At 51.9% G+C, this 12,530-nt stretch overlaps 1 pseudogene; it reads left to right on the top strand.

Moving 5' to 3' along the window:
- The first annotated feature begins 1,445 nt into the window (after positions 1–1,445).
- LOC123826626 lies at positions 1,446–11,843 on the top strand (annotated as a pseudogene).
- The last annotated feature ends 687 nt before the right edge of the window (positions 11,844–12,530 follow it).

The following is a 12,530-nucleotide window of genomic DNA, read 5'->3' as shown; positions in this document are numbered from 1 at the left end:
TTATACCTTGCTATGTGCAAAGCTCTGTTTCAGAGATTCACAAATAATGAGAATGATCCCAATGAGTTTCCCCAATAATCCAGTGCCATGGGCTCCTCAGTAATCTCCATTCTGCACGAGAGGAAAGGCATAGATGGTGAAATGACCTGTCCGAGGTCAGGAAGCCAGGAAGCAGCAGGCTTCACGGCTGAGAAATGTCACTCTAAACCCGTGTCTGACCACTTTACCAGAACACAGCCTTGTTCCTAATAGAAAACCCAGGTTAAATGATTGTGTATGCTTTTATTCATGCATCAATGTTTCATGTATTTAAAAACTTGTTGGAAATGATATTCTTTTCTCATTTTTCCTCTTAAGTTTGTATTCAGGAGAGTATATTTACCTCTTTTCAGGAACTATCTGTAAATTTGTTTGTTGGAGGTTATTTGGCATTAAAAAGTTACCCCCAAAATATACTGAACTGCAAAAAGAGATGGTCCTTGGTGACTTCACTGGTCTGTTCAAAAACTCTTAGGACTTTACGTTTCTGAGTCATTTCATATGGACACCCTCACTTCACCCTGACAGAGTTACTGAGAGGGCAGGGGCTACCATCCCCATTTCAGAAATGAAGAAACCATGGACCAGAAAGGACAAGGAATTTGCTGAAAGTTGCACACTTGGTTCCATGCCTTTTCTGGCATTGAAAGGCAGAGACCTTATTATTTATGTCCGTAGAGCTCTAAGATCCAACGGAGCGCTGGAGGGGAGAAGGCGGGCACCCCACACTCTGCACGACTGCGTGCAGCCCCAGGGTGGTCAGAGTTCTGTGGTGGGCAGTCTAACCCCCCAGGTTTTTTTTTAATCTGAGGACTTTTTTTTCATTGCTTTTTAGAGAGTGGTGATGGGAGAAAAAAAAGGGAGAGGGAGAAACATTGAAGAAAGAGAGAAACATCCACTGGCAGCCCCCCACACAAACCAGGGATTGAACCCACAACCCTTTGACCACATGATGATGCTCCAACTAATTGAGCCGCACCAGCCAGGGCACCCCCATGGCCCTTTAACACAGTGTGCAGGACTCGCTCATTCCCAGGACTCGGCCATGGTGGTGGGGGAGGCACTCACCATGGAGGTGGGTGACGTGCCTGGTGTCTGCACCACAGTGAGGAAAACACAGAACACAGACCCTCATGACTCATCCAGTCCATCAAAGCCAGGATCCCTTTTCTCACACTGCTGTCAGTGAATCTTACACCTTGAAGGATCACACGCTTTACACCAACCCTCTGCCTGGAGAGTGACAACATCTCCTACTAATTGGTTCCTGTTTGGAACCTGGCCACACCCAGGGGTGCAGGAGGCTGCCCTGGCTCATCATCTCTACTGTTTCAGGGGGGAGGCCTGTGCAGTGAGAGCTGCTCTGACTGAGATTCTCGGGGCCCTGGCCTTTCCCAGGCTCCAGAATGGTGGTCCCGCAGGTCCCTGGGGGACCCTGGATGGCAGCTCTGATGATGTCCTTGGTGATGCTGAGCTCCCCTTTGGCTCAGGGCAGAGACGCCCCAGGTAGAGCAGAGCTGCTGCTCTTGGAGGCCCGGCTCAGGGGAATGACCCCCTGGGGCTTTCCCACATGGGCCTCACCTACAGAGAGGCCCTGGGGGCCCGACATCGTCCAGGGCCACGATTCCCACCAGAGAGAGAAGGAGACTGTGTCTGTTGGACACAAGGGTACCTGCTGGTCTGGAGGCATTTTGGAGGGACAAGGTTCTCACGGAGGCGTCAAAATGATATTTCAACTTCAGAGATCGGAAAGGGGAAGCCATAGTCACTCGGCTGTGTCCAGGGTCCCAGGACCGTGCTGTGCAGCCAGGTAAGATGGAACTGGGCATTTTTAGTTTCAGCATCAGGACCAAAATATATTTTTACTTTGCACTTTTATTTATTTCTATTTGGATAATATGCAAATATTATGCAATGTGAAGTAAGCAACACAAAAAGGCAAATAAATCATAAAGATATGAGGGGGGAAGCCAAAAAAACAGAATTTATATATAAAAAATTATGTATTTATTCTTACATGTAAACTGCATTTACTTCCAAGTATTTTACATTTGATGCAATGCACCTACCGAGATGTTTTCCCTACTACTCAAGACAGTTTTTAAACTCATTGATTTTGATGCCTTTTTAGTGCCTGTGCCGATTTTTGTTTCACCTCTTCCATGTCAGCAAAACACTTCCCTTTGAGGACTTTTTTTCATAGAGGAAACAAAAAAACGTTGCTCAGGTCAGGTGAATACCGGGGGTGGGCATGGGGGTCATGCCCTTTTTGGTCATAAACTGCTGAACACTCAGCAGTCCTTGGTGAGTGGTGTTGCCAACCACCCGTCCTCCAGCTGAAAATTCTCAGTCACCCAGAACCCACTCTCCTCTTCACTCTCCACCTCTGATCAGGTAATGAGACTGTTGTTGGTCTCCTGCCCCTCCTGCCCCCTGGGACAGTTAACTCAGACTGCCCTCACTCCCAACCTGGATTAATTCGGTGGCCTCTTAACCCTTCTCCCTGCCTCAGTGTTGCCCCCTCCAGTTCACCCTCGGACTTAAAGTCACACGTGCCTCAGTGTGATGTCCCGTCTTCCAATGTGATGAGCGAGACTCTTTGCCATCTGACCCTGCTCACCTGACCAGGTTCTGCTCCTGCCCCCCACCCTTCCACTCAGTCATTCTATGGTTTTACAAGGGTGAACACCCTACTAACATCAAAAATAAACCTCAAAGTTTTCATCTGGAGGGTGGTCCCCTTGTAGTACAGGCTTCCCCCACTAGGCAAGTGTTCTAGGAACCCATCTGTATCATGTGCCAGCTGGTGTTGTTGTGAGAGGCTGCATTTGGCTTCAGTGAATTGTTTTTGAAGACTCAATACGTTTGCCCATTTCATGACGGGTGATTTACAAGTGCACCTGCCCACACTGTGCTGAGTGTGGGAAACAGGTGGAGGGAGGGAAACAGGTGGAGGGAGGGAGCATGAGTTTTGTCCACACGGGCTGATGCTGGAGGCTCCTGTGGGAGTGTCCATCTGGAGGTGTCCAGGGGACCATGTGGGCAGATGCATGTGGGACTCAGAAGACAGGACAGGGTGGAAGTGTGCCCGTGGGGGGCTACTAATCACGGTGACCATTAGGGAATGACGTGAGGGGGATAACCCTCATTGAGAACATCCGGAACAGAGTCAGGAACACGGCACCAGGACACACTGACGTTTCAGGGGAGTGTAGGTGGGTCATAAGATGTGGTCAGCATTGGCCCTCGTCAGGGCCGTTTGGGGATGGTGAGGGGATGGAGAGTGCTCACTTTAAATTGTGTGAGTTTGGGAAGGGAAGGGTCAGGGAGGAAGTGGACCTGGCGGATGCCCGAGCAGTGGGCGGCAGCAGACCAGAATGTGCAGTGGGACAGAACGCTCTCGTTCCAAATCCTCACTCCTGGTTTGTGAATAAACGCCCGGACGTGATCACAGCCATTGTCACCTGAGCCCGTGCTGTGCTGTAGGCCAATGTTACAGCTTCCCTTCTGGGTCTGTTAACCCACGTGGTGTTGTCAGGGAAACATGACTGTCCCCATTTTAGTACAAGGAACCTTGTATCTCCCTGAGGTCACACAGCTGCCATGTCACTGAGGTGGAAGAGGAGCGAGGCCCTCTCCACCCAGAGGCCATGACCTTCAACAGCACACTTACTGGTCTCGGCACTGTAAGTGGGAAGAGGCCGTCCTTCCCCTCCCTAGTTCGGATAGACTTTGCTTCATAATCTCCTTTTCTTTGTTCCAGTCTGTGCCCTCACCCTTCACCACTTCTTGCCTGTTGTGGAAACACCCAGTCCACGCCCCACACTCCCCCCAGGACCTTCCTGCTGCACAGATCAGATGACCCTAGTCCCTGCAGGAAAAACCCCCGGCCCCCTCGGCACAGACAGCCGGCAGCACCACTGCCCGCCTGCCCTGTCGCTGTCACCTCAGTCACCCCTCTTCCCTTCCCTGGGGCTCCTTCCTGTCTCTGGGCACCTCTGCCAGAGCGCTCTCGCCCTCTGCTCCTCGCTAGACCCAGATGCTCGGCTGCTCCCTGCACATCTGCCTGGGCCTCCAGCGCTCAGCCAACTGCAGACCCGCCTCCTGTGCCCCTGCACCGGCTCCCAGGCCTCCGAGAACCCGCCTGTCTCTGCGGCCACAGTGTGTGCCCCTGAGGCAGGGCTCTTTATTATTGATGCTGGAGACAACCTCAGAGATTATTTAGTTAAACCCCCCATTTATTGGAACCAGGTCCCTCCCTGACTTTGGTCCAGGGAGGATCTATGATTTATCCAAGATCTTATAATTGGGTGTGGGAAAAATGTGTATTTTCTCATTTAACCATGCCTGGTAACAGGAGTAAAGAAAATACCTTTATATCAGCAGCCGAAAGATGGTATTGTACTGGTGTGTTGATTTATTGAGGGTGACAAAGAGATTGGAGGTGACATGGAGAGACAGAGAAAACACTCAGGGTGTGGTGAACACACGGCGTCTATTTCAGCCAAGCTCCAGGCCCTGGGTCGGAGGGCAGAGTGACCCTCTGAGTTCCGTAGTGGACACTCTGCCAGAAGGAAAAGGGGGATCCAGGAGAAAAGGCAAAGACAGGAACTGCGGGGCCCTGGCTGTGCTGCTCAGCAAACAGTGACGGGCCCACACGGAGACATGGGCAGCGGGTCCTGGGGGCGTCGTGGCCTCTCCAGCTCAGCCCTTCCTGGTCTGTCACCAGCACACAGAGCCATGTGAGCCAGAGGAGGAGTGACTGCTGTGCATTCAATGGGATGCACTGCTTCTCAGAGCGACACATTTACAACAGAGACGTGTGTGTCCAGTTTGACAGCGCCGTGGGGGTGTCTGTGGCTGTGACTGAGCTCAGGGCGCACAACTGCCAGGAATTGGAACCTCCAGGGGAGTTCCTGGAGCTGAGGAAGAGCTCTGTGGACATGGTGTGCAGACACAACTGCGAGCTGGACCAGGGTTTCACCCTGAAGCGCAGAGGTGAGCAGCAGGTGGGAAAGAGGAGACCCCAGAAGGGCTGGGCTTGGGCAGCAGAGGAGGGGAGGGGCCAGACCACCAGGGAAAGGGCCAGACTCCCTGCTAACCCAGCACAAAAGAGCTGAGGACATTGGGTTTGTGGATCCTGCTACAAATATTCTTTTGAGACACAGGGGTTAAATGAAGAATGAATCAAGGGCTCCATCCTTCACCCCTTTTTGCTGAGGATGTCAGACTGAGAGACCAAAGGAATGCTGCTGACTGTCGAGTACATTCTGATTCCAAGATTACATTTGGAAGGATTATGCATCCTTTTGCACAAGACAGGGAAATGGAAATTTAGGTGATTTCACAGCTAGTTCAACATTTCTGTTCAAAGAGCATTAGTTACCACCTCACCCACTTCTGGAGAAAGTGTTACGGAATGCCAGCTGTGACCCTCTCCTGTTCTTCCTGCTCTCTCTGCATTGTGTATGACCAGGTCATTCTTGGAACATCTGAAACATTTTATTCTGTTTTTCCTGTACTCTTCCCCTTCTTCTTCCTATGAATGGCTTAAGAGATGATAAGAGGGGAAACCCCCAAAAACAGAGCTATCTTCTGGAGGGTGAGCCCCTTGTAGTACAGGCTTCCCCTGCTAGGTGATTGTTCTAGGAACCCATCTGCATCAGTGGACCAGCTGGTGTTGCTGTGAGAGGCTGCGTTTGGCTGCAGTGAATATTTTGAAGACTCTTTCAATGCATTTGCCATTTCATGACGGGTGATTTACGAGTGCACCTGCTCACACCGCACTGAGTGTTCAGCAGTTTTTGACCAAAAATGGCAGGACCACCATGTCCCACTTCCCCTATTCACTCTATCTTGCCCATATCAGCTTGTTTTGTTTGTTTGTTTCTCTGGATGGAATGAGGTCCTCACAGAAAAATGCTTTGCCAACGTGGAAGAGATGAAACAAAAACCAGCAGAGGCACTAAAGTCATCAAAATGAGGAAGTTCAAAAACTGTTTTTAATAGCAGAAAAAATGTCTCAATAGGTGTATTGCATCAAACGGAGAGTACTTTGAAGGTGACTGAAGTTTAAACATGGAAGAACAAATACATTATTTTTTAAAACATAAATCCTGGGTTTTTTTTGCCCCCACCCATATATCCATCTTTAACACCTAGAAGTCAATTTGGCAAGAAAACTGCTAAATGCCCATGTTAACTGTCTCGGTTATCATAACAAGATTCTTTAAAAAAAGTTTTTTGAAGATTTTGTTTAAAGATTCTATATATATATATATATATTTTTTTTTACAGAGGGGAAGGGAGGAAGAAAGAGAGAGACATCCATGTGTGGTTGCCCCTCATGCGTCCCCAGTAGGGGACATGGCCTGCAACTCAGACATGTGCTCTGACTGGGAATCAAACTGGTGACTCTGTGATTCACAGGCCAGCGCTCAACCACTGACCCACACCAGCCAGGACTCTTTCTCTCACCTCTAGTCCTGCTTAAAGTGAATGTTTCTCCCTCTAAGAAGGGGCCCCTGCAGCTCCCCAACCTGCTTGTCTGACATGTGACCAATTTCTATCCAGGCAACATTCAAGTCTGCTGCCTCCTGAATAGGCAGAAGGAGACAGCTGGGGGTTCTGTCCAGTAACAGGATCCATGATGGAGACTGGACCTTCCAGATCCTGGTGATGCTGGAAATGACCCCCGGCAAGGAGATGTCTACATCTGTCAGTGGAGCCTTGTAGGCTGCTGACCTATCGCCGGGGAGTGGAGTGACTTATCTCCCAATGACCCTCTGTGCTCCAGGCTGTGGGATCCACTCACTACCCCATCAGGGCCACACCACCCCATGTGTCCTCACCAACCCCCTGTGGTCTAGGCTGGAAGCAGCAGGGTTCTGGTGATTCTAGGGTGCACTTACCCCTGCCCTGGGGGACCCTAAACTATCTCTCCTTGTCAGAAAATCCCAGAAAAGCAATCACCTTCATGATTGGCCCTCACACTGGGACCTGGCCTCTCCCTTCCGTCTCCCTCCAGTCCTTTGTGCTGGGACTTAATAGGTTAACCTAAAACCAGCGTTAGCCTCTTGTGCATGCCATCAGTCTGAGACCCAGAACACTGGGTGTGTCCACACCTGCTCCTCCCCCCACAGTGGTTCAACACTGGGCACTTCCCTCCCCTTTGTCTCCACGGTGCACCAGCTCAGTCTCCAGGCATCAGGCAGGGCCAGGGACTACAGCAGGTGGGGGTGGGAGTGACCGTGGGTCTGTCCTTCCAGGAGCTCAGTCGGATTCTGCCCGGAGCAAGATGCTGACGGGAGTTGGGGGAGAGTCAGTGGCTCCGTGCTGGTGCTCATCGCCCTCGTGGCGAGCTTCATTCTCCATGTCAGAGGCCGGCAAGGTAAGAAACTTCTGGAAAGTGGTGAATATTGCCTTTCCACTGCCTCACTCAGTGATGAAGTTGAGACAGAAAAGCAAAGTGACAGAGCAAATGAGGCCACAGAGAGGAGATTCTGGTCAGGCGATGGCAGTTGTGGAGGGAAGAAGAGGCCTAGACTGAGGTGAGACCATGGCCCAGAGACATACCAGACACCCTGAGCAGGGACCCCAGGCTGCAGGGTGTCCTTTTAAGCCTGCGGTCAGCTTAAGTCTACAGATTGGTCTCTGCTTTCATTCCCAGTGTGTGGGCATCGGATGCAAATGTTTGTACAACTTTCCAAGATGGTGCTGCTCCTCACTCCCTCAATTACTAAATCCAACTTCTCTTTCCCTTTCATTTCAGGACGACAAGGTTCTCAGTCAACATGTGGTATTTCTGCTCCCTTCTCCCTTCTGGGGTGTGATTCGTTTCACCACAGCATGCATTGGGAGCACTGAATGAGTACTCTGTGTTCAGGGTGCACCATGGGAAGTGCCCTGGGGAGCAGGGAAAACTCTCAGAGGCTGACCTTCTTGCTCGGGTTGAGCCAATGGTCTGTTTCCCCCTTCGGGTGGGTCTAAGCAGTGAACTTCACCCCATTGCTCCAGGAAATGCCAGAAACTCTCTTCCGTCGTCCTTCAGACCAACACGCAGCCTCTGCCTATAATGTGTTCTCTCCTGGGACTCCAGAGGGAAAGGAAATGGAGCCTCTGAGCTTGGGTTGTCTTCATTCTTCTTCCTCACAGGGCTGCCGAACTGACCACCAACATCACCTGCAGCCTCAGAACAAGCGTTTCTGGTCCTTCTGCTGTCCAGCAACCTCCCGCCTCCAAAAAGGACATTACAACAGAATTGTGCCCACGACACCCGTTTCTGAGTCTCTGCATTTTAATTCAGTGCACTTCCTCTTTCTCAAGCTCTCCGGTCCACAGATGCCCTTTCCTGAGGGACAAGACCACCTGAATCCAACATCACGGTCCTCCTCTCTTCCCAACAGGAGGGACACGGTCACGTGGCCATGTTTATGCTTTGGAGGGTTTGGTGACCAGTGAAGAGCCTGGGGATGTCGTTGTTATTGTAGCCAGGCCTGGGGAAGTAAACTTCCTGATGGCGATCACTTCTTCTTATTGAATAGGAGGGCAGCTGGTAGAAGACCTCCTGAAATGTGTTTTCTCTCATTGTGGATGCCCAAGTTCACGTTGCACCCTTACCTGGGAGGAGGGGAAGCATCACTCTTGCAGTCCCAGATGAACCCACACTGAGCATGAATTTGCCACTGAAATTCACACAGGACGGAGAAGCATGTCAGTCACTAAGGATGTGCTGAGATTGTTCACGGTGTAACAATCATCAGAAGATCAGGGTGACAGGTAACAGGCAAGAGAGCGTCACAGGTCACTCTCTATGTAGCTGTTCACACCGGCTGTGGCGGCAGCCTCGCCCCATGACTCCATGTCTGTCTGATCACCCTTGAGCTCCCTCCCTTCTGTCTCAGTCGGAGGGGAGTCCATCCCCAGTCTCCACAGGGCCAAAGGCACGTGCATCTCAGTGTTTCCACACAGGCCCGGTTTAGAACACAGCTCACTAGGATGTTTGTAAATCATTGTAACTGACATTTGAGGCCAAGACAGAAGTCCTATCTGCTTTAGCTGTTTCATGGCATGGCCGCCTCTGTCCAAACTCCACACAGCAGGGGTGAGAGAGCTTCCAGTGCCCTCAGTGCACACACATCACCGTCACCTGTCACACACAGCAGGGGTCAGAGAGCCTTCAGTCCCTGCAGTGCACACATCACTGTCACCTGTCACACAGAGGTCGGCCTTGACCAAGCTTCAGGTTTCCTTTCTTCACTGAGTTTCTTGCATTGACTTATGGGAGATCACTCTAATGAGATATGTTTATACATTACGACTAGAAGTTTATTTTGGTGATTTTAAATATTACAAGGCACCAGTTCCCATAAGGGGCTATGTTGGGGTCTCCAAGGTCACCCAGGTCAGATGGTTCACTGGGACTCACAGGCCCCATCACACAGTTGTACTCACAGCTCTGATCATTAGAGCAAAAGGTTACAGGGTGAAGTCAGCAAGGGGAAAAGGCACATGGGGTGAAGCCCAGAAAACCGACCTGAGCTCCCAAGGGTCTCTCTCCCATTGGAGCCACAGGACGCACTGAACTCCCCCGCGGTGAGTTGTGGCCACACAGGAAGCACTGACCCTGGGAAAGCTCAGCAAAGACTGGGCTCCAAGGGGGATTTCTTTGGGGGGGAGGGGGGGGGGTGCTGGCCACGTGGGCGCCCTCTGCTGGGCACAGATGAGAATTCCAGACGCCCAGAGTTGTCAGCATAAACCATAACGTTTGTACACACAGTTTAGGGGCCATTCTCACCAGTCCTGTGAATGATGGGAACCCTCTCCAAGTCCAAGTTCCTGGCTGCCAGCCAGGGGCCAACCTTGTAAGCAGGCCTCTCACAGGACGGCACTCAGACCAGCCAGGTTTGTGCTTTTCTGCGCGTGCGCAAACCATCCATGTTGTTGACAATTTTCAAGATAATGTGAGAAATCATTTTTATCAAAGCAAGTCACATATTGATACAGAAAACACAACTAAGTCGTAGTTTTCTGGAAACACTGGTTATTGCAGAAGACAGAGCTAAATTCACATAATTAGTTTTCATTATTTTTATTATTATTTGAAATTTGTACTACAAATATTTTATGAGTCCTATTAGCATTTAAGCAGTTTTTGAAAAGCTGAAGTTACAAACCAAGGATGCAGATGAAAGTATTCTATTGTATGAAATTTTTGGTTTTTGCTCTCTGCCATGAGAAACCAAACATGCTTTCTAGTCTGTGATATTTGTAGTTGAGAACCAGTGCCCCAAATGAGGAAGAGAAGGTGGAATTTGACGTGTCCACTGTCAATCATCTTGGTGAAAGGAGAGGGGCAGTCCCTCTGCCCAGAGAATCTCCCGCCCGGACTCTGACTGTGAAGGAGCCGCACTGTGGTTGCTGTCTGCAATGAGAGCGGCTCGGAGCTTGGGGTTTGAGAAGAAGTAAACAAACCCGTCAGCAGAGGGCTGAGAAGCCAGAGTTTATAATGCCTGATAGTTAATGTAATATTATCTCAAGTAATAAGCAAAAGGGACTCAGATTAAAAACCATTTTGAAGTCCCGCACAAGGGCCAGTGAAAGACGTTTCCACGTTCCCCCCTCTCCCCTCGCTGTCGTGGTCCAGAAACTGAGGAGCAGCCCAAAGCCACGCCCCAGGGGAGTGGGAAGGAGCGCCCCAAGCTGTCTCAGGAGCACACGGTGGAGGCCCCGAGCTCCTCCAAGGAGTCCTGGGAGATCCAGGTGCTGAGGTGCTGCCCACGCCTCTGGGGAGACAGCTCCTGTCACAGCCTGCAGCCTGTGGACAGTGGCACTCAGACTGACGTCACCTTCAAGCTGTGCCTGCCCACCACACCCATGGTCACCCTGGAGCCTCTGTCCTGTCTGAGCGCCCCCTTCAGCTGTGAATGTTAGGACCCAGTTGAGTTCAGCGAGAGCAGCCTGCCGGAGGTGGACCGTGAGGACCAGCAGGAGTGTGAGGAGGGAGCCACACAATGCCAGCCACCTGTATGGGCTGGTCCTCATGGTTTGCTGCCACACAGACGGTGCGGAGGACCTGGGCATCGGTGCTGGGAGGTGAATCCTGGCAGGACTGCAGCCAAAGGCAACATCGGAGAGGAGACAGAATCATCCAGGTACACAGTGTGGACGCCCAGAACTGGGAGGAGGCCATGGCCTTGCTGAGCCAGGGGAACACCAACTTCTCCCTGCTGGTGGCCCGGCCTGAGAGCCAGCTGGCAAAGAGATGGAAGGACAGTGACTGGATGGCTTCCTAGATGACTTGGACTTAGAGAGTGAGGGGGACCTGCATGTTCAGAATTTGAAATTACCCCTACCCTGCAGCTTGGAAATGAGGAGAAGCACAACCTGCTGGGGGGATGAGTGATGAGCACCACAAACGCTCCCTGCACAACCTTGGCCTGCAAGGGGATACCCTGGAGAGGGGGGGCTTCCACCTCAGCCTGGACTCCCTGCTGGCTGAGGGGGCTGGGCTGGGGTGGGGAACACCCTGGTCTCACCTACGAAGAGTAGGAGCAACACCGAAGAGTAGGAGCAACACCGGGAGCTGCTGGAGATCAAGCGCCACCGGAGAACCTCTACCAATCCAAGTCTGGCCTCCTCTCCTCACTACCGTGACTCCTGTGGCAACGGCGCCAAGGACTCCACCGCAGCAAGAGCCTGGGCCAAGAGAGGGCCAAGAGATGGCCATGCTGGAGGAGGAGCCAAAGCACCTGGAATTCAAGTGCCACAACCTCCCACAGGTGCAGAAGATGCAGCAGCTGTAGGAGCCCTGCCTGAAGGCCTGGCTGCGGGAGGAAGAGGGCCTCTGTGAGCTGGGGGCCAGGGGCCCGGAAGCACCCACCCCCCTACTGTCCCTTAGAATCTAGTGTGTGCCTCCGCATGTATAGGTGTGTGTGCACCTTCTTCGTGTGTGTGCACAGGACTGTTACCAGAGAGAAGTCCCTGAGGAGCAGGGGCACCCCTTCAGTTGTGTGCATGTGTGTGTGCAGCATGAGCCCAGGCAGTGCAGGTGTACACACCATGCACACCCCTCCAGGGCTCTCTCAGTGGGGGTTCTGGGGAACGGGAAGTTGACCTGACAAGGAGGTGAACAGGATTGTCCTCAGCTCCAGAGAACATCCAGCTTCCAAACTAAGCAGACTCTCCCTTGCTGGGAGCCACCACGATCTGTAAACAAAGGCAACCCTGATTTCCTGATTTTGGTGGGTTTTCTCCCGTCCTGTGCTCACCAATTGTTTTTCTGTTTTGTGCACCTGCCCTGGGGGCTGACAGCTCCTTCAGGCAGCCTGATGAAGGTGAAGCCCCCCAGTGAGGGCTGAGAAGCAGGTGGGTGGGGGGAGTCAGAGATGGAGGGTGGGGGTGGGGAGGAAGGGGTGGGAGGGAAAGGATGGGAAGCATGGGAAGAATGGGAAGCAGCTCTCCTGCTGGCCTGCGCTCTGAGGTGTGGGGAC

Source organism: Phyllostomus hastatus, unplaced genomic scaffold (assembly GCF_019186645.2).
Source record: "Phyllostomus hastatus isolate PE091 unplaced genomic scaffold, TTU_PhHast_1.1 phas_contig_827, whole genome shotgun sequence".
Lineage (NCBI taxonomy): Eukaryota > Metazoa > Chordata > Mammalia > Chiroptera > Phyllostomidae > Phyllostomus > Phyllostomus hastatus.
This window is presented reverse-complemented; position numbering and strand designations above follow the sequence as displayed.